Source organism: Lates calcarifer, linkage group LG10 (assembly GCF_001640805.2).
Source record: "Lates calcarifer isolate ASB-BC8 linkage group LG10, TLL_Latcal_v3, whole genome shotgun sequence".
NCBI lineage: Eukaryota > Metazoa > Chordata > Actinopteri > Centropomidae > Lates > Lates calcarifer.
This window is the reverse complement of record NC_066842.1, coordinates 21678071-21704999: the sequence shown is the minus strand read 5'-3', so window position 1 is coordinate 21704999 and position 26929 is coordinate 21678071. Positions and strand designations below refer to the sequence as shown.

Sequence of the window (26929 nt, the reverse complement as noted above, 5' to 3'; positions counted from 1 at the left end):
GGATTTGAGGCGACAAAGGAGGGGGCTGAATAATGCTTGATATTGTTCTGTTCGCCTTTGTGCACTCTGTGAAGCAGCACAGTGAGGCTATTTAGCATTTGCCTGAAAAATGTAAAGGAGAGAGGAGATGAGAGGAGAGGGGAGGCTGTTTTCTTTGCTTTTATCTGATAGCTTTATCAACCAGGCCAGCAACAAATCAAAGAGAGAAAATGAGGAAACTAGAGTGATAGGATGGAGAGAGAGTGGAAAAAGTTAGACGTGACTCATGCCAATATTCATCATAGGGCCAATACTTGTGCAATGCAAACACATGAGCTTAGACACATGTGCAGTAAAGAAGTTTCTCCTGATAATTTTAGAAACCTCTCCAAAGCACACAACGTTTTACCTCAGCCAACTCCTACCACAATCTTGTGTGTCTTTTGCGTGTGTGTCTAGTCTACTGTGTATTATGCCTTGCAGAGAGGGGGTGGAAAACAGATTCTTGTGATGAATCGATCACCGGGAAAACGTAGGCACTGCGATGAGCAAATAGAACTCTGCAGGGGGGCCCGGGTTAAAAAAATTGTAAAAGCATGAATTATAAATTTGACTGGAAGCAAGAAGGAAAATAAAAAGAGCTTGAGAAAATGTAAGGAATAGAGATATCAACATGAAGCCTAACAGTAAGGCAACAGAGAGAGAGAGAGAAAGAGAGGATGAGAGAGAAAGGGTGAGTGAGTGAGAGAGACAGATGGGGAAGAGGCAGAAAAACGGAGAGCATAAAGGAAGGAGAACGAACAAGTGCATGGAAGTGTTGACAGGGTGAAAGGAGAAAACAAACAATATGTCATTCTAGAGGGCTGCACACAGCGATTAAAAATGACTGCACAGGAGAACCATAAATCAGAAACAAATGAAACATGAGAGAGAAAGGGATATGACAACATGCGAGGAGGATACAGATAGATAAAAATGTGCTCAAAACTCAAACTGTACAGATAAACAGAAAATTTAAATTTTGTGACATGTTTCAAATTAATCCAGTTTATTTTTTCTCTAAATGTCTGACTTCTCTGAATCCTCTGAGTTTTTTTTTTTCTGAGATTACAGTAAATGTTTTAGTCCTAATTCACCATCATACAGTAAATGTCTGAGTAGGTGTCCCTTTTTTCACCTGTAACATAAACATCCTAAACCTAATCAACCATTTTTAGTCATAATAGCAGAATTTAATTTATTTTGATGTTGAACTGGTAAGTCAATTTAACACTTTGCCGACTGGAAAATGATCAATAATTTAGATTTTTCAAATTTCACTGAAAATCCACTGTGTCAGGCTTTTTAAATGGGAGGGTCTGCAGATTACTGTAAATTGAATATCTTTTGATTTTTCTTAAGTTAGAATAGAATAGAATAGGCTTTTACTGTCACTGTACAGTTAAGTACAACAAAATTGTGGAATTACTGTTACTGTTGTTCAGATAACACTGCATTTTTCTCTGTGTTCTCACATTTTTAATAATAATTAATAACTAATTGAAAATAACTGACAAATTAACTTGTAGCAAAAAATTAGGGCTGCACAGATCAAACATTTGTTTCCCAATTCTGACACCTTAACTCTATCACGTATCTGCCTGCAAAATCTGTATGACTCACTGTGTGGAACTGAGCTAATTTTCACATATGCTGACATCAGGTCAGGGACAGCTGTAGCACTACAAACTAAGGCAGCAATTATTGTTAGTCGCAACCCTAATTTATTTGTCTTGTAAGGATTGTTGTTTCTTAAAGATTTTTGCATGATATAAGTCAGTCCAAAGTAAACAGTGTAAATGTGGTTCACCAGTTATTGTCACAGTACAACATACAGTAAGTCTGAATTCAAGGGCAGGATACAAAACACACTAATAAATGTGCCATCTACATGGAGTAAGGCTGGTGTTAAAATAAGTGTGTCTATAAAACACCAATCCAGACACCCCCCGCTGCCCACACAACAGGGCACAAGTCTTTTAGAGTAGCCTGAGAAAGATGAGTGTTACTGTCTCAAACACATATCGCACACTCTCACCTTTTGTCTCTTTCTCTTGACTGTGTTGGATAGGATTCACTTAACAACAACCAGAAAGGGCGCATGCACAGTCAAACACCAGACACAAAGAAATACTCAACCCAAAACGGTCAGTTGTGGTTTAGCAAAAAGAACAAAAGACCAAATCACAACGACATGTTAGAGAAAGCAAAGTAGAGAAGAAGAGGGAGTAAATGAAACCCCAGAAAATAACAATGAAAGTGTTTCTTCACAGCGCTGGTCCCAACACATGTGGACCATTATAGGCACACCAGTATGAGTCAGTTAAATGGTAATGTGTCATAGGTGGGAAAGTGGGAGGAAGAGAGAAAGAGAAGAGACTGAACAAGACACAGATTCAGTCAGAGCAAGAGGGAGAAATCACTTTTTGAGGGGGGATGGAGGGGTGTTGAGAAAGAAGGGGAGGAGAGATTAGCGTCATTAAAGAGCCCTAATCCTCTGACTAGCGTGGCTGGCGCTAAAATGGAGGATCACACGGCTTTTTAACGGCGCCTTTGTCAGTCGGCCGCGAGGGGACCTGGCAAGACAAGGCCGAATGGCAAACTGGGAGAAACTGGAGGATGGGGAGGGGGGAGCGAAGAAAATTTCAATGAAAAGTTAAATTAGAGAAGAATCCTCGTGAGGAGAGAAGATGAGGAGGACGGATGGTTTAGGAGGGGGGGGATTGGCGAAAAAAAACAGAGGAGAGGAGGAGAAAAAGAAGTTGGAAAAAAAGAGAAACAGGCAGGAGCAGGCGGACGCCGACACACGCTGTTCCTACCCCCATCTCCTCCTCCTCCTCCTTTCTGTTCTTCTCTGGCGAACGAAAATGAACGAGAGGAGCGGAGGACCACAGGGCCCCAACAGCTCCACTCCCGCTTTATCTCTCACTCTACAGTCTTCTCCTTTCCCATCCATTCCCTCTATCCTTCCTCCCTCCCTCTGTCCCCAGCAGTCCCTCTCCTCTTCTGTCTTCATCTCTCTTCCACTACCTCCCACCCTCACTCCCTCCCTCTGTCAGCTTTCATGTTGTTACTCATTATAGCGCTGACATCTCTCCCTCTGTCCCTCCGTCTCTCCGACAGTTTTTCCCCTACTGATGTTGGCCTTCACCCCTGTGTCTGGGCCTGGACGGGACTGAGGGAGAGAGAGAGGAGGGGGGGGTGTTCCAGATGGACAGACTCTGAACTCCAGAGGAGAGGGAAGAGATGGTGGGATGAAAGAGAAGAGGAGAGGAGGGAAGAGGAAAGGAGAGGAGAGGAGAGACCCCGGGGGTCTGTAATAAGAAATTGAAAAGACCAGAAAGGACCTAAACGGACCGCCTGAGTCTACCTGAAACAAGAGACACGTACAAACACATACATGCAAACAACACACATGCACACACTCCCCGCGTGTCTCTCTAATAGGCCAGACAGTGTGGCAACGTGTGGAGGACACAGCCTTGGTGAAACACTCTAATGAAGAGACACACATGCTGATCGATCTCTCTTTATGTTTCTGCCTCCCCTGCCTACTTCCCCCCTAACCAAACTCAGTAACTTTGTCATGGCTGTCACACAGAGGGAAAATATATCAAAGCAGCAGAGTTTACAAGAAGGAACTCTTAATAAAAGAAACTTTAGAGACTATTGTGCTCTTCAGATGCAATGATTAGCAACTTTACTAACCATTCCAAAATTTTAAAATAACAGGTATATTTGAAATTTTGCACAGCATATCTCAATTTCGGCCAACATTGGCCGTAAAGTTTGAAGTGACAAACTGAATTTAATGACTCAATTTGGTTGACATGGAACTAGCACTCACTGAACATTAGTTCAATTAGTTCACTCTGGATAACAGCATCAGCTAAACGCCTGAAATGGAAATACAATCCATGTATGTCATGCTTTCTCTCTTTTCTATTGCTTTGATGTTTGAATCAAAGCAGCTCAGCTGGTAGCAGCAAAATTGTTTCAGCTCCCACTGCAGAGTGCTGAACTGCCTTCTACCTACAGTTACATACAAAAAAAATCTGAATTAACAACAGAATTGAATAATAAACAAAGTGATCTGCCAAGTTAAACATGCTACTGTCAGAATAAAATATGATTTCCTTAAGATGTCAAACATGCCAAGAAAAAAATATGTACTTGAACCAAAACCAGTGTAATTCTGTCAGGGAAAGTTAAATGAAATGTTCACCTTTTTTAGCTGTCTACCTGCTCAAATTTTAATCCTCCTTTCATCCTGTCTGTCTCTCCCCACCTCCCCCTCCTGTTCCCTTCCTTCAACACCCCTGCCCCCATCTGACCATCTCACTCTCCTTTCCACCTTTCTGCTTGGCCATCAGCCCAGACCTGCACCTTTCCCAGTGAGACCCCTGCCGACCTCCTATCACTCCATCCCTCTCTCGCTTCATCCCTTCTTCCACTGCTCCCCAGGCCCCCTCCGATGGCCCCAGGCTGCCCCAGGCGTGCACACACACACACAGCCCTAGACTCACCATAGGGGGCAGAAAAACAACTTCCACCCTTGGCTCACTCTGGGCAGCACAGCACACACTCACTCTTGCTTTCACTCTCTGTGTGTTTGCATCACACACATGCAAACACAGAGACAAACACAATTAGAGTACAATTCAATATCCAATACTATGTTAAGTTTAATGGAAAACAGGCATACCACGCACTTATTTGTCATCATTTCCCCAGCTCCATCTTTATTTTTGTAAAGAACATCCTGCAGGCTAAAGCAATAGCAAGTCCATCATTTTGGATTCATGCTGAAAATCATTTAGATGGGCAGCTGCCCAAATCTAGAGTTACATTTCCCTAATAAATTGTTTGATTTGTGTTTTTTGCGTCAGGCAGCACAACTAAGTAAGGGCCAATTAATTACTTGATTTTGTTGTACAGTATAATGTATGAAGTAACCAAAACAATAACAGTGATCACAAGTCCAAGTAATGACCCACTCATTGGTTTTAAAATTGTGCTACAATCATCTGAAGGTTTTTACAAATACTACACATAGCGCACTGGGATAGCTAGACAAGAGAATACAAGAAGGAGTTGGCATGGCAACCAATAAGCTAAGCACAGCTTACTGGTTGCCATGCATTATGAGAATTGCGCAGTAGGAAGGTTTATTTGATCAGTCAGATTGTTTGTGCTGAAACTACCTGTTGTGTAGTCTATCCAATGGAGCTGTGGGAAAAGCAAGGACTCACTCTGCTACAGAGAATACAGAGAGACGCTGACACATTTACAAAGTTCCATAGAAAGTCCTCACAAGTGATGAGCTTCTGACATTGTCCATCCTTGTGGGGACATTTTGATCTCATGAGATGCTACCAACATGGCCTACACACACACACACACACACATATATACACACACTGAAGTCTGCAAAATGCATCCACAGTATGTTAACTGGGTGCAGCAGTTCACACATATGCACACGGCTGCAACCCTGGCCTGTTCTTGGAGGACCCACAGTCCTCTGCTGCTGTCCTTGTAGCTCACATGGGATGCAGTCTGTCGGGAAAAACACACACACAATCATACACATGCGTGCCACAGCGAGGACAGATAGAAAGGACGATACGGCAGTCTGTCCGGGGCTTGAGCCCTCGAGGACACGATGGATGGACACACACACACACACACACACACACACTAAGCAGGCTGTGGGGACCCTCACCTTCTGCCCTGGGAATGGGTCCGGCTGCTTTGGACGCTTTTGGGCGCCAACTGCTCCATATGGGCAGTGTGTGTTTGTGTGTGGGTTTGAGGGCAGAAGGTTAGGGGCAGGGGGCTAAGGATGGGGGTGGTGGACAGTGAGCTGGCAGATGACAAGTTTGTCCCTACCATACAGCATAATATACTGCATATAAGTAACATACATAGAATGGCTCAGGAGTTTAAAAATGAGGTCAGAGCAGGTCACAGAATTAACAAAGTAAATTTAGACTCATAAAGAACTGGTCTATTACGGTATCTTCAACCTAGTCACATAGAAGGAGTATAATACTTTCAGCTGCTGGTTAGAACATACAGCTGTTAAACAAGCTTTCAAAATAGATTTTTAAGCACTTTGTCAGAAAATAATAGACTGATCATATTGTCAGTACAGGTTTTCAAGTGTTATTGGGGATTTTTAAACTACAGTTTTTTCAAGTGGAGATAAATGTCCATAGCAATGCCATACAACTCTGTGATATCTAGGTTTTGATAATGACTCCACAGCATTAAAGGAGTCACTGCTACACATACTCAAAGTTCAGCAGTGTATTAGAAAAACTTACCACTCAAAATCATTTGTGATACTTAAAATTGAGCTTTGGGATTAATATCATTTAATAATAAATTGTACCACAAAATGCTTCCACAAAGCCAGCAGACATGAACATATCTGTGAAGAATCTCCATCCAAGGTGGGTTGAATCAAGGGCAAACAGACTTGTAGATACTTCAAGGCGTTTCACGTCTCAGCTGAAGAACAACTGAAGGAGCCTCTTGTAGATACCTCTTCAGTTATCTAAAATCAAAGTCCAGTTGCCCTTGATTCAACCCTTTTTGGAAGACATGAACAGACACATACACATACAAACAACAACACACACAGTCTGTCTGTATTACACACAAACATACACCATGTGGTAGAGGAGGGCTGGCATCTGCTTCCTCTTACCACATTTCCCTCTTTTTCTCATTCCCTCTCTTTTTAGAAATCTCTCTCAGTAAGGCTTGTATCTCACGATGTCCTGCTTTCCTCTGAATATTTACTTCATCTTTTCTTTACCTCCGTAAAAAAAAACATAGAGCAAGGCACCTAAACCATGGGGGCTAGTCGTTCCATTCCCTGTGCAGCAAATTCCTCATCTCTCCCTCTTCCATCACACTCCATCTCTCCATGTCCATCTTGTCTGCTGTTTGTTCACTCAGAAATGAGAACCAGCTGTCAGGCAGAGTATTAGATAAACAACAACACCATGCCAACGCACACATACAGTACACCACATATGCACACATGCTCACATAAGACGCACACACAAAGACACACACCAACACAGTGGTGTGATCCCATTGTGTGCATGCCGGCGGCTATATCATCTATTTATAAGAATGAGGTTTGGTGGACTGACAGACTGCTCACTAACCTAGAAACACATTCACCTGAGTCACACACACTGACATACACACACACACGATTGATTCACTTCTCATACCTTCACACAAGCACACTTGCTCATGAACGCAAACACTCATGCGCATAAGGAGGCCCTTGGATGTTTATTGAAATACCCACAGAAGTACCCACATAACTGTAATAATCCAAATACAGTTATGAATAATAACAGCTGAGTTATATTTCAAAGCATTATTAGTGCTGCCTTGTGAATAATAATGGATAATTAGCATTTGGCAAGACCCTCATATAGGATCATGTGCACATTCATCATTCAAACAAACTGCATCCACTACAAATGGATGTGATTGATCTGAGGATATATCAACAATATTACCCACACACAAGCACACACATACACAGAAGTCCTCCTGCATTCACCTACGCGTATGTGGGACCTATAAATAAGTGATGTAGGCAGCTGGAGCTCACAGTGCAAAACACATATTCACTGTTACACACATATAAACTGGTAAACAAACAAACAAACCCATTTTTGTAGTACAAATACACCAAAACACTCTCACACACAAACAGCTAGTCTCTCCATCTAGAGCAAAAAATGGAAGTAGTGTGCGTATATAAGCTGCCAGAAGATAGATCTGAGGAGAGAAAGAGAGAGAGAGAGAGGCAATGAGGCTTCTGACAGTCCCAAGGGAGAATGGTAGAGGGGGTCCTGTGCCCAGGGGAAGCCCAAGAGCAAGCTGCGAGAGGCGGGTACCTCCTGCCCACCGCTCCCCTTCACTCCCTTCCCTTCTGGAGGATGGGATCCTGGACAGCCCCCTACTCACAACTCCTAAACCCCTCATGAGAGAAATACATGCACACACACACACACACACACACACACACACACACACACACACACACACACTGAAGAGGAGTCCCCAGGGGAGGAACAGAGCAGAGCAGAACACCTGGACCTGCCATTAGTGACACACTCAGGGATTAGAGGCACAGACGGCAAGAGAGATGGAGAGAGAGAATGCACACTGGGATAGACACACACACTATAGTCAGAATTAAATGTGCATAAACATACACAAACACATGCAAGGATTAACAAATGTCAACTCAACCAAAATAAGGAGGCAAAAACATAAAGGAGAATTCAAATTGAATGCAGAATGAATTCATGACATGAACTTGAACGCTTAGGTATTTCTGCTTGTGTTTCATTTGCACAAACAGCATATTAGCTGTAGCTATCTGTGAGTGTGTGTGTGTGTGTGCATGTGTGTGTGTCCAGTTTAACATACAGTAAAGAAACACACTTTGCTTTTGGTACAACAACCTTGAAAACCTGTTTCAGAGGTGATTAGTTATACATTTTATGATTTTGACCTCAGTTTTTACTTGAATCTACTTGTTTCTACTCTACCCTTTTAAGAAATGTTGACAATATATCAAAAACGCAATAAACAGAAGACAAAAAGCTGTACTATAATAAAAGGGTTTTTGTAATTCCCTCTGGCACCAAGACAAAGTCAGTGCAAGCTTTCCTATCCATTTCATATGAAGGTATTTAATCATGTTCATATTAACTGAGTGAAGTCTTTTCAGAAGACCTGACAATTAAAGACTAATGAGCTCTAAATTTGGACTCTTGTCATATATAATTTTACAGTGCATGTACAGTTTGTAAGTTACGTCCTGGATATGTTGGTGATTGCAAACACATAGAGAAATACATATACACTCCCTCATTTTCATGCCACCTGGACAGAGTGTGTGTGCTGTATAATAATTAGTCATGTGTAAAACCTTTCGTTCCCTTGAGGAAGGCAAGCTGAGGGTGAAGGACAGAGAGAAAGGGAAAAAGGAGGGAAAAGGTAGAGAGGTGAAAGAGATACAATGAAAGGGAGGTAAGGAAGGGGGCACAATGGCAGAATATAAAAAAGAAAGTAATGAAGTGTAGGATAGAAAGATGAGCACAGTGATTTCAGGGTGACAGGCACGCACACATACACAGTAACATGCATTGACAGATACATGGGTGTAGATTAACAAAAGTAACATGACATACAATATACGTACTTACAATAATGTACATGTTACATTACAAAAACTCATACAAACACATTAAAGGTAGGAAGTAACAGATTACTGTCGGAATAAAACCTGTTACATAAGATAAGATAAGATAAGATAAGATAAGATAAGATAAGATAGACTTTATTTATCCCACTTGTGGGAAATTCGGGAAAAATAAAAAATATAATATAAGAAAGGCACAGAAGTAACAAAGTAACAAAGTTAAAGTTAAAATGCAGCAGTCAGCATAACTGAGGAAAGAGAGCAGAGCGTCTATGTGTGTGCCTGCGTGTGCCTTACCAGAGGCAGCTAACTTCATATTTGACACTTTCACACACTCCACAGACAGCGTTTTCTTTCCTTAGTGGCTGCCAGCTTTTATTTATCAAAATGCATACAGACTAAGAGACATACATATGCCATCACACACACACACGCACACAGGTCAGTTAGAAAGGGAATAATCCCCAAGTATCAAGTTCAATGTGACAGTGGAGGAGGAAAGGTTTCAAAATAAACCATCCAGAAAAGAGGCTCCTGTGTGTATTAAAGACCACACACTGGCTGCAACAAAGAGCAGCGCTCAGACACACACAGGGAGGGACGCACAGACAGAAACAAAGGTGGATTTGGTAAGAAAAAAAGTGTGTGTGTGTGTGTGTGTGTGTAAATGTGCGAGAGTGTGAGGTGAGTGTGTGTGTGTGTGTGTGAGAGAGAGAGAGAGAGAGGGCTGGTGACATGAAACAGATCAAAGGGGGGAGAGGTCGGCAGGGCAGAGAAGGAGAAAGACAGAGAGAGAGGCCAGGGGGTCCCGTAATTACAGCCTACATCCGCCAAGCTGAGCCGTGAGTGTGTGTGTGTGTGTGTGTGTGCATGCGTGTGCGTGTGTGCTTATGTGCATAGGTAGCCCAAGCATGGCTGTGGAATGAAGGAGTGTTTCAAGGGGAAATTGCTCCCCCCTACACACACACACACACACCTCACCTCTGTCATCTCCCCACTGTGACTGCCCAACAGGAAAAAACAAAACAAGAAAGACACTCACATACAAATACACAAAGTTAAGGATACAGACAAAACAACTCAAACATAGTTTGATAACACACACAAAATTATATCAAAACTTTTCACCTTCATAATTTGAAGGTAAAGAGAATGGGGGATTAAAAACACTAAACCACACAGAAAAATTTAAAACATGAGCACACGTGCATGTGAGTGCACAGAAAACGGGATGAACACAAAGAGACACACAGACACACACACACACACAGTGGGGTCGGGAGTGTCTGTGGCGGTGGGGTGCAGATCAATGGAGACCACTGACTGGCTGGTCTCCGCAGCAGAAAAGCGGATTGCTCTGGGACCCAAACTATTGTACAGCACCACACCGACTTCAAACACACACACATAGCTGTAGACATGCAGTTGAACATACGCACACACACACAGCACAAAGTCAAACATGAGCACAGGCAAAATACGAGCTCTGTCTCTGCATCTCACACACACTCTCACACAGTCTCTCACACACACTCTCTCTCTCACACACACACACACACACACACACACTGACAGCGGACACAAACAGTCTAATAAAGCGGTGAGAGCAGAGAAGTGGAAATACCTCTTTGACTGACTGGGGTTCATTGTGCTTTCATGCCTTTAGAAGGGACCCCCCCTAGCATCAGCACGGCTAATCTCTTTCTCTTCCTCCCCTTCTGTTTGTCCCTCTATCCTAACCCTTTTGTCTGCGTGTACCTCCATCCTTCTCCAATCTCTTTCTCCACCTACTCACTACCACAACCTTTGTCTACCCTCTTTTTTTCTTCTATCTGTCAGTGTCTGGCTACCAGTGTCCTGGTTGTCCCTTGCTAGCTTATGGCTATCAAATCTACAAGATGGATTTCCAGTTTATTCAGGACCAGAATACCAACTGTTTTTCCAATCATGTCTGAACTCAGTATTGTTTATTCTTTATTGGGTTGGATACTGGAGAAACTTCATTTTCCATCTACCCCTCTGTCTTTCTCTGCCTCAGTCTGTCTCTCTATCATTCTCTGTACTTCTCAGTGGCCTCACCATGCGCAAACACCTGTATGGCTGTTCTCCCACTTGCAGCAGATCCATCTCCCTGAGCAAGCCCTCATTTCTCCACCTCTCTCCCTCTCTCCCTCTCTCTCTCTCTCCCTCCCTCCTTCCCTCCATCTCTCCTCCATATCTTTCCCAACCCCCTCCCCTCTGCGGAGGAGCAAGCTAAAAGCACAAGCATGCCCCAAAATTAATTTAAACGGAGGAATTAAATTAAAAGCGAAGCCTCGGGAGTTTTATTATGTACTAATGTTTGAACCGTTAACTTGGATTGTATTACTAAAATATGAATAATTAAGGACTGGTGGGGGCTATTATTACATCAGGAAAGAGGAAGAAAAACACATTATACTGCTGGAGTGGATTTAATGGAGACTGTTTTGTCTCTGGTAGGAGAAGCCGAATCTGTGGGACGCGGAGGTGAGTAAGCAGGAAGGACATTAGCAAAACATTTTGTATCAGTAGATCGTGAGCACATTACTGTAAATTACACTGGGAGCCTGTCCTCCAGTGAACGGCTGAGTGTGAGGCTACGTGTACATGCTCTAACCTGCTCTTTGCAGTATGAGGGCATCAAAAGTATCTCTTAATGTCTGATGTCTTTTTCTCAACAGAAATGAGCGGACATAGAGATGGCATTACACTCTTATAATTGGTCAGGAGACATTACAGTTCATTCAGAACACGTTTGGAACTATAAAAATGTGTGGGCCTTTTTCAAGGCAGACACGTCATGGCATGGTAGAGCTGCATTATATTTGATTGTGTCACATCTAGAGCAATGCTACTGGACATGATGGCTTAGAGAAACAGAGCCATCATTAAGGTCAGTTACACATGTTTTCTCACCATGAAATGTCCACATATCTGACATGAAAACGGTTTATCATACAGTAATATCACATCTTTACACCCAGCCCTATCTCTGCATATGTTATGGTATCTCAGCTGACACGACACTAAACTCATGAGCATAATCCATCTTCAGTAGACAAAAGAAGAACATTATACTGCAGTGAGATTGATGAGCTCTCAGACTCCCTTTCATCTCCTCAATTTATTTTGTTATACACTTTATTATGAGTGAAGTGAGTTAGGACCAGGGGGAAGTTTAAGGCAGGGGCTTATTTCCATAAAAGCCTGTTTTACAGAGCTTACCTTAACGCACCTTTGACTCGACGCACTGGTACATAATATAAAAAATGGCACACAGTAGACATGCCTTGTGTGTTTTAGACTTAAAGAATTATCTCTGAGGCTGCCTTTTATAATTATGTATCCACAAAGTCAGATATATCACAAATAGACACAACCATTTATCTTTCTGATTCTCTTTCTCTTTTCTTTACATTGTGAATCACCCCCCCCCACCCCCACCCACCCCCACACACACACAAACAAAATCTAAATCTTCTTGCGTGTCCCACAGCCCCATCTAGCTTTCCTTAACTTTTTCTCCCACTGCCTCTCTTCTATGAGCTTCTGTGCGTTTATGAGTGTGCATGTTGCACTGCAGAATTATTAGTCTTCTCGTCGTGTCTCTGATGTGAAGCCCCCCTTATCAGGCAGCGAGCAGTCAGCCCCCCTGGCCCCCCTCTGCAGCTGTCACTGCACCCCCCCACCACACACACTATTCTCTGAGGACAAACTCCCACACACACCAAATATCCACATACACTCAAAACGCAGTTGCATACAAATCTCAGCACACAAGCCCGAGCAGTTCTTGACTCACATTCACACACACATAATTTTATCTGCTCATTCGCAGGCCACATGGCTTGGCAGCCAACAAGGGGGAGAAATATCCAGTCACCCTATCACCCAAAACCCCCTAATGCCCTCTAGCCATCTACCCATTCCCCCATCAAAATCAGCCCTAGACCCAGCACTATCCCAGGAACAGAGAGAGTGAGGGGAACACAGGATGGAATCAGGCTCACGTAGCAGTGCGTCTTCCTGGGAGAGTTCATTACTCAAGCAGGGCACTCCCTCCAGCCACCAGCCAGCAGCACTGCCAAGGTAAAGAAGCCTCAGTCAGCCATGGAGCCCCCCACTCCCCACCCCCAACCCCCCAACCCATTACGTTAAACCCCGAAACACACACCAAGTACACACACTAATACACAAATACACAAATCCGATTGAGCTGAGCTTATTGGAGTGGAGAAAAAGTTAAAAGAGGAAAAAAAAGGAGAGTAAAAGACAAGGTGAGACAAAGGACAGAAAAGTGGGGAGAGAGAGGGGAGTGAAAAAAGTGACTAAATAAAAATGAGATGAAGAGACAGCTGGATGGATGGATGGATGGATGGATGGATAGGCAACAGCCATTGCAGCGACCCAGGCTGGCTAATGCAGTACAAGTTTCCCCTCCTCACTCCCCCTCTTCCCTTCTCCATCTTTCCCTTTCTTCATTGTTGTTGTTTGTGTTGTTTTGTTGTTTATTTGAGTGCCCCGTCTTGCTGCGCTCCCCAGCAGGCCTCACTCCTGACTTATTTAGCAGTGTGTTTTCTATCATATTTGAAAAATGAAGAGCAGATTGGTTAATATTTCAAGACATCCCACTTGCACGGGTGAGAGGGAGAGAGACAAAGATGGAAGGGGGGAGAGAGAAAGAGAGAGATGGGGATAGAGGAAAGGAGGGAATACGAGGGAGGAATTCTCTTGTTCCTTAACCCCAATTCAAGGATTCATGCTGGGAGCAGAAGCACGCATGAACACACACACACACACACACATTCCTCTTATATCCAGAACACACATTGAAGAGAAGCCTACATACAAAATGTTCATTTACAGATACAGTTGTGCACACACAGACATGCGTACCAACATGTATGATAAAGAGATATATTAAAGAAAAATCATTATGCTTCATACGTATACACATTCATGAATCTATGCTTTCTTTCACCTGAACTCAGATGATTGTTATTGAAATTTTTGGTGTAAGAGGTAAACAGTTACTAATCATAACAACAATCAAATAATTGTTTTAGTTAATTTATCAAATTACATGAAGAAGGTTTTTGCTTCGCCAGATCTTAAGCTTTTCTATACTTCATATCATTATGAAGTGATGTTTGTGGTTGTTGTTTATACTGACAGCAACTGGAAAATGACACTCAAGGCTTTGGAAAGTTGTGATAGGCATTTTGAAATATTTTATAGACTACTCAACCAAAAATATAGATATGTATACACTCTAAAAAGTAATTCAGGGGACCTTTTACAACGACTTAATTAAATGCATGGCTGCAACATAAAAATTTGAATTTATTGATTTAGATAAACCTTCTAAGTTGCAAACATTATTTTGATAAGTTGTGTTGAAACAATAATGTTGGTAATTATATCAACTTAATATTGAGTGTAATTTAAATTCAAATTGCTGCATTCATTTATTTGAAAGAAATTTTAAGTTGTGGTAAAAAAAAAACAACTTGACAACTTAATTTTTCTCAAACTTGGTTCAGGATTTTAAGTCCCCTCCTCCACTCACTTAACATACCTGGAAAATCAGACAGAGCTAAGACTGTGTGTTAGACGATCTGTAAGCTGAACATATATTTTCAATGTGAGTATCATTTCATTTATAAATGAATTCCACTAATGCAATACTAATGTCAAGAGTGAAATCATGATTTAAATTTTTGCATGTGATTTTGCATGATTCTGTCAGTATCATCCAGACCTATATGTATCTACCTGACAATAAAAATACAGCACAAAAAACTTTTGATTCAATGATATTATGTCATTCTATGCTGATTAGTGTTTTGTTAAGTTGGTTAAGTTGACATATAAAAAAAAAGGTGATGGCCAACCTCTGCCATGTCTTTACTGAGAGAGTTTTTGTTCCTCCAAAACAAAGGATATCCTTAGATCACAATTATAAAGAAATGTGCAGATAGTCTATGTGATACCAACCCCTTGAGATCTGAGTAGTGGTGGTCCACTTTCTTCTGCCTACAAAAGGTGGGCTTACTTTAAAGAGACGTTTGCTGTGGTGGAACCAGTGGAGTATGTACTCAGGAGATAGAAGCTTCCAGTATGTCCCTATTATGCAGTCATTGCTTCAGGTTTTGAGCCAGAAAACAGATCCAGGATTTGATCTTGTGTAAGAGGAGCTCAAGGTGATGGTGAAAGTCTGTACAGAGCATTTACTGATGGCATTTATTATGAATAAAATGAGTTGTTTTCTGGAGTAGATAACTTAACGTGGTTTGCTGGATGAAGATAATTTCAGTAGAGGTTGTCATAACTTAAAAAGATGGATGGATGGATGTTATGTTTTTTTTTTTTGAGCCAACACATTGGTTGGGAGTGTATTAGCTAGCTAGAATACTTGTACAGTCACAGAGATTAAGGTGGTGGTGAGAGTAGAAGTGAAAGTATGACACAATAACTTTCTGATGGAAATGAGGGAGCAGAGCTAAAGAAATCAATGTCTGCAGTCTGACTGATGGAAAGTCCACATTTGTAGGTCAGCAGCATGTGGTTTTTTTTATATATATGTCTATGCACAGCCAAGGCATTTATCTTTCTCTCATGCTGTATGAACCAATTACTAATGAGGATGGGCAGAACTACAAAGAATGAAAGCAAGACAAACATTGACAGAAATGTGCACTCTGTTATAATATGTTATGTAAACATTTTGGTGATGATTATGGTCCTGCATTAGGCCTTATATCATACAGCATTTTTTAAATAAATGTAACAGTCAATACTTTGAGGAGGAAACAAAAATATTTTTTGTATAAACTCGCTGCACAATTTCTCTCGCTCCTGAACACACAACAGCAACTACCACACATCTCATCGATACACACCTGCACAAGAAATCTGCATGCACTCATGATCATTTAACAAAAAAAAAAAAAAAAAAAAAAACACACTTACACACATGTGTGCACACACAAACACACACTTGACAATGGCCTTCCCCTGTGACTTCCCATAGTGCAGTGAATTCCAATCAGGCAGTAAGCAGGACAGCTATTTCTAGGGACAAAGGACAGGGAGAGGAGTAAGGAGGGGTGGAAGGAGAGATGGAGAAGAGGGAGGCAGGGAGGGAACAGGGGGTAGGGAAACAAAGGGTTCTGGTAGCACCCAGGGGAGAAGGCCTAGAGCAGCTGACGTCAGTGTGTGTGCATGTGTGTGTTCAGCACTGGGGTGGGGGTAAATGGGAGTGTGAGAGAGAGGCTGGCAGAGTTGGTCCTGCTGCCCCCCTAGGGAGCTCTTGAGGCAGGGAGAGAACAGAGCAGAGCAGGGCTCCCAGCCCCCACATAACCAGGGGCCCAGACAGGCAGCCTGGCAAAAACAGCCATTCAGTCACTGGATGGAACAGTCAGGTGGTCAGATGGTTAATAAAGTATGTAATTTATTTAGATAGAAATACAGTAGCCCAGCAAATTTGTTGAGAAAAGAAAGCTTGGCATTCAGCTAGCTGTCAGATTAGCTCAAAAGTCAGCCACATCTAAAATATCTACTTTGTCAGTCAGTTAGATCTGTCTACCTTGATCTACACAAACACATCTCCCTTCTTATATATGAATCCTTCGCCATCTGCTGTGCATCTCACTCCTCTTTTCTGCATTTCCACTCTCTCTGACTTGCTCTCCATTGATCCTCTTTTCCACTCTGCTTCGTCCTTCCCTCTGCCCAGCCTCTTCCCTCCCTCTCTCCCCGGAGTTGTGCTTTTCTCTGACATTTGGCTGGACAAAGGCGAGTCACACCTGAGCGCTGGGTTAAAACTATTATAGGCCCTCTCCCTGTGGTACACTGCCCTTTGCCACCACTGTCTGTGACTGAAACTCTGTGTGTGTGTGTGTGTGTGTGTGTGTGTGTGTGTGTGTGTGTGTGTGTGTGTGTGTGTGTGCACCCTTGAGTGTATCTTTGTACTCAACTTGGTGTTTTCTATCATACATTTATATTTTTCATCATATACATTTTGACTCATGGAAGGAAAAGCACGTGTTACTAATTACATTAATGATGGCTATCTTGTATTGAAATGTGTATTAATATCTGATGTATTAATATCTGCCCTTGATGGACAAGGATTAAAAGTCACAAAATGGGTGACAGTCTTTGCACTCAACAAAGCATTAGTGCTATTCTAGTCCTCATGGCAACTATATAAATTGAATTTGGAGCATTTTATGAGTAAAAACACCTCAACTAACACAAGCAGAAAGAAGTATAGATGTACAGTAGCTGCTAAAATGACAAGCAGAACATTTAGAATCTGAAAACTAAATGTCTCAGCAACAGGAAACTGGCCTTCAGTCTAGAGGAACCTTGACTTAAGAACGTGACATATTTTCCTCTAATGTCTTTGGTGTCCATATTTCTTTTTTTTTTTAACTGTAAAAACATCACAGAGCAAACAGACTGGAAACCTGAGTAGTGTTGACACTTATAAAAAATTCTCACTTATAAATCACTCTCACCTCTCACTTTCCCCTAAAAAGCCAACATGCAGAGACCTGGTGGAGGTTTAATGATGATGAAGTTTGTTCTCTATTCTTGACTCAGCTGCTCAAATATACAAATAGTTTTGTGATGCTTTAGTAAAAATATACCGCAGATTTAGGCTATGATGAAGGTTCTAACTTGAAACTTCCCAGACAGGACAGTCAACAAAAAGGATACGAGACATGATGGTGACAGATGAAGACAGATATGAATAAACAACAGTAACCAAAAGCATCAGTGTGTTACATTTTCATAAAAAGGTGAAGTTACCAGTGCAAAGGACACATACAATTAAGACTGTAACCTAGATGAAGTCATGACACAAAACATGGAGCCATTCAAGCAAGAGGGTACTGGGCAAAAATGTACAGTGCAATTAATTCTTGCTTTCAAAATACCAATGTAAGAAAAACAGCTTGAGTGAAGTGCATAACAAATCTAAAGCATCAAACAGGGTGTGGAAGACAGAGGTGGGGAAAAGAGAGAAAGAAAGAGTGGAAAAACAGAGGGAGGGAGACAAACAGGGGCTGCTGTGGGGCCAGTCGCCACAGGGTGTGTGTGTGTATGTGTTTGTGCGTGCATGTATGTGCGTGTATGTGTGTCTTGGGAGGGCACAGTGGGGGAGTTTGGGGGCATGGAGGAAGGGATCAGAGCTTTGGGGCCAGCTCCACAGGGAACAGAGAAGATGGGGAGAGAATGGAGGGAGGGTATGGGGGAAGGGAGAGAGAGGGCGAGAGGAAGGGATGCGGTCAGTTTTGAGTTTGAGAACACGGCAGGGAGGGACAGCAAGGAGGGAGGGAGGGGAGGAAAGGAGGCAGACATTGTGGTCTGTGTGCTCTGAGAAAAAGAGGAGAGGAGAGGAGAGGGGAAGAGAGGAGAAGAGAGGAGAGAAATGAATGGGAGGTGTATGACTTAGGATCCCAGTGGGCGAGAGAGGGATGAGAATGATGGAGGAAAGGAGGAAGTGAACAAAGAAAGGTAGAAGGGCAGGAAGGGAGAGAGGGGATGTGTATCAAATGGAGGGAGGTTGCATGTTCCACTTGGGAAGAGAGAAAGAAGAAGCAGAGAGGGAGAAACAGGGAGGAAAAAAGTCCCAGGTGTCAGCAGGAGGGGGGGGGAAGAAAAGAAAAGAGGGGGTAGAGGTTCTGGGGGTCCTGGCTGTTGGCAGGGGTGCAAGAATCCAAGGGAATGGCCTGTTCCTCATTATCCAGACATCCCTCACATAGACACACATACATGGAAGAGGCCCCCACATGGCCCCATGATAACTCTATCCTGACCCATTCACACACAAAAAACTGATAGAGACACACAGACACACGACACACACACACACACATATACATATTCATGTGTATATATTTTTAACAAAAAAACATATATATATACATACAGTAAGGAGGGAGGGAGGAAAGGAAACAGACATACACAAGGGAACATATACTGTACATGTATGTATGTTCAGGCACATACTGACATACAAACAAGTCTACTTTCCCCATACCAAAACACAATCATAGAAAAACAAACATAAACACACAGACATACAAACCCATGACATTTGGGATCAAGCATTTCTAAAAACTCAGCTATGGGACTGTGGTCAACAAAACTGTGGTGTGGAGGGAAAGAAAAATCAATTACACATACTTGCTTTTGTTTACTGTGCTACTCTAGTTTCTAAAAACCCTTCACACATTAACAGATGTAGATGTAAAACTGAACGATGAACCACTGATTTAATGCAAATTTGTTGTAATGGCACCACAGAGGGCAGCTAGCTCTATAATTTAATGGGTGTCAGTTAGGCAGTTTAGTGCAACAGGGACTGCAGAGGGCTTTCCCTCAAGTCAACAGTTTCAAATTTTTAGCCTGAGCATTTTGGATTTTTAGAGTACACTACTGTATCAGCTAAACCCTACTGTGGTCACTGTACAGATCTACTTTACACCTGTGAGCAAAGCCCCACTGGATAGTAAAAAGAGCTAAGGTACTCCACACTAGCAATGTCTGGTGGAATCATGACTAAGTAAGAAAGAAATGAACCAGCTGTAAGCCAGTTCAAGCAGTAGATGGAGACTCTGATGGTGCTGTCCTTTCAATCTGCTGGTGTGTCAGCTGAGCCTGTCTGACTGTGGGCAGTCCAATTAAGCCTTCAAACATACTGCTCATTTTCTGCCACTGTTGTTACCTGCCCAAGCCACATCCCACCACTACCACAGCATTTACCTGTGGGCCATTTCCTTGAGGTTCCCTATGGTTCTAACAACTGTTCTCTACCTGCTCTCACTTTTAGCTCTTTATTCTGTGCCTGGAGTGATAAAAAAAAAAAAAAAGCCAGCCTTGAAACCAAGATCTCTTTTTTTTTGTTTGTTTGTTTTATTCTGTATAGCACTGCACTGCTGCCAGATGATTGGCTGATTGGATAATTACATGAATAAACAGGTGTACAGGTGGCTCTAATATCATTCCCTGTGACTTGTGTATTTAAAAACAAAATCAGTACTAGTTCAAGCACTGAATTATTATTATATTATGTGATCCCAAATTAAATTAGGTTATATCCTCCAAAATGCAAAGTTTTCAACACTTTGTATCACCATATCAAACAGCTTGATGCTTGATGCTCAAAAACTGTTCTGGGGACATCAACTGTCCGATAGGTTGCTGCTGACAATGTTGGTGACAAGATGCTTAAAACAACATCCATAAAATGGATTGTTTGATAAGTTCAGAGTGAGAAATGCCCAGCATTCAAATGACAGCTAGGAGCACTGTTGGGTCTGGGGTGTTTCTGTTTGCAATAATGCAATTAGCAAATGCAACCATACTCAACCGCATTGGAATTTTTTGGAGCACAACAGTACAACTGAGTCATATCATTCACTGCAATATGAAACAAGATCTATTATTTTACATTTATCCTTTAATTCTTTCTTTACAACATGAAGTGATTTTTGCAACATCTGTTTGTGTACTGATTGGTTTGACAATTTTACAGTATTTATGGTCAACACCATAGAGTGATACATTACACTGTTCACCAACTCTGAATCATCAGTTTCAGTTTTTCTAAAAATGCACACCATGATAGATTTTTCTCAGTTTAATCCTCACAAATACTATGCTACCCTTACCACTCAGTTTGAAAGTAAATATTCTGTCAGAGGGCTATTAAAGACAAGATACATCAAGAGCATGTTATGCAGAAACAACTTTAACAAGCATGCTGAGATTTCAGACATCTTGAGCATTTTAAGGACCTCATTTATGAATGGACTGTGGCCTCATCTCTTCTCAAAAGTGGTCATGTTTAGAAATCAGATGTAGTCAGGCTGCAGCTAATAATTATCTATATTAGCTCATAATCTAGGCTCTGCTATAGTATATAAGGTCTATAAATAAATGAATTTTAAAAATTACACATCAATCTGTAGTGATTGAGGATACTTTTCACATTCTGATTTGACAGAATAAGCTTATGATGTACACAAAAAAACTGTAAACTTCTGATAGCGAGGCATAATTTACATTTACAACAAATAAACCTATGTTCAATAAAGTCCTGTAAAAACTCTTAAAACCCAAATATTACCATAAGCAACACTCATAACTCATAACAGTTGAGTGTGTCTAAAGGTTAACTGATCACAGAAGTAGAGGATCTGCTTATCGTAGATGAAGTAAAATGTCTAGTCCAGACTGAAAGTGGCACACGACATCCAAATCTAAGATCTAAAACAGTCTGACTGGAGAGATCACACAAATGTTATTTATTCAAAGATATGTAAATGTATATTTCTATAATTTGACTGTGTAAATATTTGATCAATAAACACACACACACACACACACACAAACATACTGACACACACAGAGAAGCTGCAAACCCTTTGGCTGAAGAATTCTAATGAATGTTTGGAAACAGAGTCGTCTCTGTCTACACCTTACACAGTGAACACAAATCACACTGTACCGGACTATAGATTTAGGCTTTTTTCCTATCTACATTAACACACACACATACCGATACACTCTCAAACACAGACACACACACAAATATTTACTCTCTGCAAGATCTACACACGGGCACACAAGGACAGAGAGAAGGAGAGGGGAGAGATGAGAGAGAAAAAAGAGGGGAAGAGGGAAGTTACATTTTTAATCGAGTGTTTCTTTTCCTCTGAGCAAAGTAGGACTGAATACAAGGGGGTTAGCTGGTGCCAACACACACACAACACACTTTCTTGTGTCCTTTGGCAAATTCTTCTTTTTCACTCTTGCATTAAGTAAGAAAAAAAAGGAAGAGAGTCAAAGTAGGAGGAGAGGGAGGCGGAGGAGGAGGAAGAAGGGGGGAAGGAGGGGGAAAGGGGTGGAAGAAGGGAAGAGAAAAGAGAGGAGAAGAGAGAAAACGTCCCCGCAGAGTCTTTCTCCCTTCCTGGAGCGAGCGCGGGCCCCTGCAGCGCCGCCTGTGTAATTTCCAGTGGCAGTGAATACAGGTATTAATAAAAGCCCCATGGGGAAGAGCACACAATATAACCCTACATTTTCAGGCATTATGAAAGGACGCCCCCAGGGGTCCTCAGGCTCAAATTTCTGAGATGCAGGCATTGTAAAAAGACGCCCCCGGGGGAGGACCCCGCAATAGAAATCTGCTGAATTCAAAGCATTTCCAGAGCCCTGGTGGGAGCCATTACTCCCACTGGAGGAGAAGAGATTTTTTTTCACCCTCTCCTCTCTCCTTCCAACCGCTCTCTCTCTTTTTTTACCAAACATGTGTTGCTGACATGTTGACAGATTGCTCAGTGAGGTGTTTAGGTGCATGCACAAGGCACGTCTGCTGAGACACGAGCTCCCTCCCTCCCTCTTCTCCTCTCTCTCTCTCTCTCTCTCTGTCTCTCTCTCTCTGTCTTTCCCTCCCTCCTTCCCTCACCAGTTCCCAAGTTCCATCCCTCCCTCCCTCCGACTGCAAACCTCTCAGCGCGCCCAAAACTGCTCCCATCCATATTTCATAAAGGAGAAACTAGGCTGAAAGAGAGAGACAGAGACAGAGAGAGGATGGAAAGAGTTTAGGCAAAGAGGGAGAGAGGAAGAGAGAGAGAGAGAGAGAGAGAGAGAGGTGTGTGTGGGGGGGGGGGGGGGGCAGGAAAAAAAAAAGAGGAAAAAGGGAAGATAAAGAGAGACAAAGCGGGATCAAGGGAGGGGAACGGGAGGAGGAGAGGACAGATAAAGAGAAATAGAGCGATGTAGAGAGTGGGAGAACTCTGCAGTGAAAAATGAACCCTGTGATGAAAAATGACTTCACAACAACCCTTCTCCATCTCACCCCCTCCCTGCCATCCCTCCCTCTCCCTCTCTGCATGTTGTACCCCCCCCCCACTTCTTCTACTGCTCTCCTCTCTCCATCCCCCTCTCCTCTGGTGCCGGGCTCCTGCTCTCTCCCTGGAAAACCTGAGCGGCAGCCAGCTGTGTCTCTGTGTGTCTGTGTGTGTGCGCTGTGCACTTGTATGTATGCCAAGGGCTTAGCACAGGAATCTTCGGGCCACCCCCGGGTACAGAGACACAGAGGGAAGGAGGGGAGGAGGGGAGGAGGGAGGGGAGAAAGGTGGGAGGGAAGTGTGGAGAGGAGGCAGAAAAAGGGAAGAGGGGCACATGGTGATGAAGAGGGCAAGAGGGAGGGAGAGGGAAAAAGACAAGAACTAAGAGGATGAAAGCCAACAGGAAAAAAAAACAAAAAAAAGGAGTGAACATGAAGGAAACAACTAGGAGCATGATATTTATTTTGTCAATCAACAGTAGCTACCGGACTAAACACACACACACACACACACACACACACACACACACACACACACACACACACACACACACACACACACACACAGTAAGTGGCAGGCCAGAGTGCAGGAGGCTGTCTGTAATTTTGTTTCAGATTACACCCCTCCTACCTCTCCTTCTCTCCCTCTCTTGTAGAAAGTGATCTGTGGTTTTAATAAGAGTCTTGGCCTCACAGGACTCAGCTGCTATCCTGACGACAGACACGGCGAGGTGTGTGCGGAGTGTGTGTGTAGTTCTCTGCTTGAGAGGGTGATTCTCTGCATGCGTGTGTGTGTGTGTGTGACAGCGGGTTGCGACAGACGGTAAGAGCTTAGCAGTGGGGAGATGTCCCGCGGGAGACAAACCAGTCACCCAAGGGCCCCGTGCGCTAACAGACGCGCTTCTCCTCCCTGCTCCGTGTTTTTCTCCTCTTCCCTTTCCCTCCCTCCATCTTTTACCTCCTCTCTGCTCCTCTCTAAGTTTTACCTCCACTTTCCAGCCTTCCTCCTCCTCACCTGTCTGCATCCTGTCCCCCGTTATTCCTTTCCACTCCCGTTCTGTTCCTCCCTCATTTCCTTCTCTCTCTCCCCCTCCCTTCCAGCTAGACAGGCTTCCTAGTAATCTCTCCTCTCCCCTACTGAGAGAGGAAAGCGAATAGACGAGAGTGCAGCTGTATGTGCTCAATTAACAGAGACCTCACAAATACCTTCCGAAAAGAATATGCACACTATCTCGCTCTCTCCCTGCACACACACACACAAAGACACACACAAACCATTTTCCACCCACACCATCTCACCATCTAAGAAGCGACTAGCTGGGTTAATGACTTGCTATTTGTCACTGACAGAGCCAGTTTCCGCCCCCCTGCCTTGACTGACAGCTCCCTCGTTTACTTGGTGCCTACCTTCTCATCACTTCCTCTTCCCCCTCAAGTGGTTTTTACTGACATCTTTAACAATCTCTCACCCTCTCGCCCTTCTCACTCACACCTACCACGAGTGTGTAGACACTGTTGACATGTGCGTGCATGCATGCATCAGTGTGAGTGCGTCAGCCAGCTTTTATATTAAACTAAATTAAACGCACAGCGGCTGCACAAACAAAGGGCCTTCCACAGTCATTTGACAAACACTCTGCGAGTGTGTTTAAAGCTCTAAACACATCACAATGACCCAACCTTGGGATGTTGTGGCCAGTAAGATAGCTTTTGGGATTCCCTAATGAGATGTGTATGTCTGTGTGTTTGTATCTGTCTGTGTGTGTGTGTGTGTGTGTGTGTGTGTGTGTGTGTGTGTGTGTGTGTGTGTGTGTGTGTGTGTGTGTGTGTTTGTTTGTGTGTCTGTGCGTGTGTGTTCATGTGGCAGAGCAGGGCCAGAGAATGTTCTCCATTTGATCTGTAGGAGGTTTTTTTCCGCTCCTCCTCTCCTCAGGGAGCCTCTGCTCCACATTCTGACTCCTACTGAGACCCATCGACACTCCCCCGACTCACACTCTTCACTCTGTGTCTCTCACACATACTGTACACACACAGAATACAGACCCACATGAACTAAAAGTAGTAGAAACACATCACATATATAGGTATTACACACTATATACACCTTGAAAAATATGATGAGCACTTTTGAATGAATACAGCGCTTGATGAAATTCTGCATACATACATGCACAGTAACCTGCCACAAAAAGTGCTATTGATAATATTGACAGTATCCAAGTCATTTGTGTGCTGGTTGCTTAACTATATACAACAGCATTTCATTGTTGCACACACTGACACATACACACACAAAAAGAGTATCTTATCCACAATTTAAAAGCAGAGCCATCACAGTGGTTTAGAGTGAAACAGAACAACAATGGTATTGTCACTGGGCCACATAATCACATACACACAACCAGCTGAGCGCTCCAGCTCATGCACATTAATGTGGCATTACATTAACCAGATGTGTTGGGTCTGTGGGTATGTGCGTGTTTGAGTGGGTGTACACACATTTATGTGTCATTGATCTGTGCCACTGAGTGTGTGTCTATGTGTGTGTTTGTCCAATTTCCACTCAAATTAATGGTGCCTCTTTATAGGCCTTCTGCTAGAGTGGCACTGAATTACTTGGTGCTTCACTCTCGCACCTGGGACCCATTCAATGTTATAGCCGTAGCTAGCTGCTAACTAGGGACCCATTTGCTACAACAGTATAGTTAGCATTACAGATACCAGCGCTTTTTCTGCAGAGAATTCAGCACTAACTAACATGGTTCTCAAGCCAGCACCTGGGACTCACAGATGTACAGATATTACTCAATAAGTGATCACTGACAGTGGACAACATGTCCTCAGGAAATTTTAAGAGGATGGCATTACATGCTTTCTCACGTACAACTTCATTTAATTGATGTCCCTGAAACAATTTAACACTGTTGGGTTATGTTTCCTTTTGAATTACAATCCAAAACATTTTAAAGTAAATAAAAAGTGTTTCACAGGCATTACACCAATATAATGTCTAAATCTTTTGATAAACCTCAAGTGCCAACTGATGCATCACCTAACTTCACCTTAAGGTGCTGCATGTCTTCTTCTTCTGTTGAACTCAAATGTACTGCAAAGACTACAAATAGAGAATGTGTGACTACAACATCATGTAATATGCATTTTTTTTTAAAGAAAAATAAGAAAAACAACAATTATCTTTGATGCTACCAACATGAAGTTCTCTACATTACACGTGGTTAGTGTCTCCATGTGAATGTCAGTTATGTTGTTCAATCCTCCTCTAATCGCTTGATTAGTGAACTCTGATGCCACAGATCTTGTTCTTATACCACTGTTTACCCAGCAGTGTTTGTGGTGGTGACGATGATGGTACTGGGAATAATTTTGGTTTAGTTTCAACTTCTATATGCATTCTAGTCATAATTTTGATATTTGATATCTTTCCTGTACTTGTTTTTGCTTTTTCACGCTGACGCAAAGCTTACAGCAAACTAACATCACAGCTACATCATAGCTAGCTACTTCTGGCAACATGGGCCCCGTCTGTCACCCCCAACCAAGATGGCTGATGTCTGAGTCGTTCTGCTCTGCTAGGGGACAAACACACACACCAACAAACTACAAAATGCATGAACACATAAACTCTCTCATGCAGATCTAGAGTGGCGTGTGTTTATCCCCAGCAGACTGTGTGTTTTTTGGTGTGTGTGCGTGCGTCCCATGCCCTCCTACTAAACTGGCTCCCGGGGGTCTTCACCAGAGAACTTAAAAGG

At 42.7% G+C, this 26929-nt stretch overlaps 1 protein-coding gene across 3 annotated transcripts in view; it reads right to left on the bottom strand.

Annotated features, from left to right (window-relative positions):
• The window catches only part of znf423 (zinc finger protein 423), a 144566-nt gene that overhangs the window by 80132 nt on the left and 37505 nt on the right, over positions 1 to 26929 (bottom strand). The gene's annotated exons all lie outside the window — the stretch shown is intronic.